Source organism: Carlito syrichta, unplaced genomic scaffold, assembly GCF_000164805.1.
Source record: "Carlito syrichta isolate Samal-C Ts95f unplaced genomic scaffold, Tarsius_syrichta-2.0.1 Scaffold301697, whole genome shotgun sequence".
In the NCBI taxonomy this organism is placed as follows: Eukaryota; Metazoa; Chordata; class Mammalia; order Primates; family Tarsiidae; genus Carlito; species Carlito syrichta.
This window is the reverse complement of record NW_007245793.1, coordinates 13881-16453: the sequence shown is the minus strand read 5'-3', so window position 1 is coordinate 16453 and position 2573 is coordinate 13881.

The following is a 2573-nucleotide window of genomic DNA, read 5'->3' as shown; positions in this document are numbered from 1 at the left end:
CCCGCGGGCTCAGGCAATCCACTCACCTCAGCCTCCCAAACTCGCGAAATTACAGGCTGAGCCACCAAGCCCGGCTTACATAGACACTTTTTAGCTAGCAGACCCCAAAGTAATCATAGTATTTATTCTCGAAGCACCACAAAGTCCCAGTTCTCTGACCCTTGAGTGCCTCCAACCCCATTTTGCCTGGGGGACTTCCTGAAGGCAGATGCACAGTGACTACAAAGGCAGGAATCTGTTAATGTCATAATGGCATCAGACACCAGAATCCTCCTGCTTGCTTGAGGCTAGACACAAGACAGGTAAGGGCGTCGGCCTCCTGAGTTATTTCTAGGTGTCTCTGGATCTTTATATCCAATTTACGCAAAGGTTGAGAGCATTTCTAAAATACTTTCTACAGTACAAATGTCTAGAAGATCTCCATTTCACCACTGAAAACCCATTACTAACGGTTGCCACGCGATTTAACAAGACACTAATTTTTCCAATCTAGAAACATTCCTGACATTCTCTAAGCTAATTGGCAATGCATCCGATGTTAATAGAAATGGGGATAACAGAAGCCTGTTCTGGCTTTCAGGAGGGGGCTTCCTCAATAGAACACCAGTCAGCCACTCCTGAGTGACCCGCCCACATTAGGGCAGTAGTTGCACCTGGGCGATTGCTTCACCAAAATCAGACACACACGCGCGCACACACACACACACACACACACACACACACACACACACACAAGCACACATGGTTTAGTTCAAAGGTTTACGGTAAGTCACAGACACTATAATAGAGCTTTGAAACATACTCAGAAAGATCACATGTGCAAAGCACTTAGCATGATTCCTGGCACATTAGCACATGCAGAATAAATGCTTACCGTTATTATTGTTTTAGAAATCTCCCTCCAGCACCTTGAAGAAAGGGAGGGCGTGGTTACTATCTAAGGGCATTACAGAATAGGAAGGTCATGGCATTTGTCGAGCAACTCCTGGGTGCCAGGCATTTCATGTGCTGGCAAACCCCCTGGCAAGGTGGGTTTAGTTATCACTCATGCCCATACGGAAAGGTTGAGCCCAGATGGCACAAGTACCTCGCCTGAGGTCCATGGGCAGAGGGTGCTGGAGCCAAGACTGAAATTCCCCTAAATGGGAAAGTCTGCCGTGGCAGCCCCAGCCACCTTCCCAGTGCTGCATTGCACTCCCAGAGATAGGGAGATACTGCAATTCAGACATATCTGGAAAATCAAAATCCTGGGAGGAGAAGAAGACAGTTGGAAAGTACAAGACAAAGTCATGGTTAGAGACTGCTAGCCAGCTCTCCTTGGGGGATGCGGGGATGTGGTCTGAACAGAGGTGTTAGCTTTCCAGGATTGATTGTCATGGGGTAAATTCTCTCAGAAGCAGAACTTAGAGCAAAGATGTGGTGAGAGTGACAAGACCCCAGTGAGAGAGGGGGGCAGTAAGAATGGGAAGGAGAGGAAGTGTCTTTTGTACACCCACACAGTTGGTCATGAGCGCGGAGCGTGACTTCACACATTTAAGGCAGTCTGGGAACTCTTCAGGCGACTCCAACTCTTTGAGTCATCTGTGGGGTGAAGCAGCCCAGGGCCCTAGAGCAGTCCTCTGAGCTTCCCAGAAGCCAGGGACTGGGACCCAGAACTGGTAAAAGGAGTCCCTGTCATTTGCTCCATGGTAGTCATTGCCAGCATCCAAAAAGGTTCATCCTTCCAAATCTAGAAAAATCCAGGTTTTACCCTGGCCCCAGTGGTCCTCCACTGCCCCTGCTGGCCTAGTAACCTCTTGCCTCCTTTGTTTTGCTCCAGCCATGCTGGTATCCCCACAAACCTCCAGATTTCACCAAAAACACCCAGCCTCAGCACTGTGTCATTGCTAGCTTCTTCCCTGAAGACTCTTCCCTTCCTCTAGGACTCGCCCAGGTATCACCTTCTCAAGAGACTTGGATCACTCTTTTAAAAAGTAGTACACCTGCCCCTCTTCACTTTTCCTCATCACTACCCGTTCATATATTCTTTGTAAATTTGTTTATTGTCTGCCTAAGACAGACAGAAAGGTAAGCTCCGGAAGGCAGAGACTTCTGCCTGTTTTGATCACTGCTCTGTCTTCAGTGTCTAGAATGGTGCCTGGTACAGAATGGAGGTTAATAAATGCTTGCTGAATGAAGGAATGAGGCCATCAGTCATTCACAGATCAATCCAGAATACTCATCCTAAGGCATCATGACCAGTAGTCAATCCAAGAAGCACCTAGATCAGAATTCTTTAGGGGGCTTATAAATACAGATTCCAGAGCAGTTCCCCAGCTGGGGAGGGGTGGAGTTCTCAGGATTGTATCAGTAGCTTTGACCCCCATGAAGTTCTCTACAGGCCCCCACAGGAGGGAGAGATGCAAGATGGAGGGAATGTCTGCTTGGCCCTCCAGGGAGGCTGGGTACTTGACACCAGGGTTCCCAGTCCCTGCCTCACCAGGTTTCCAGGCCCCAAGCATGGCTGAGAAGCAGCAGAACCCTCAGACTTCCAGGGATACCTGTAAGTTCAGAAAATATGGCTATCAGAGGTG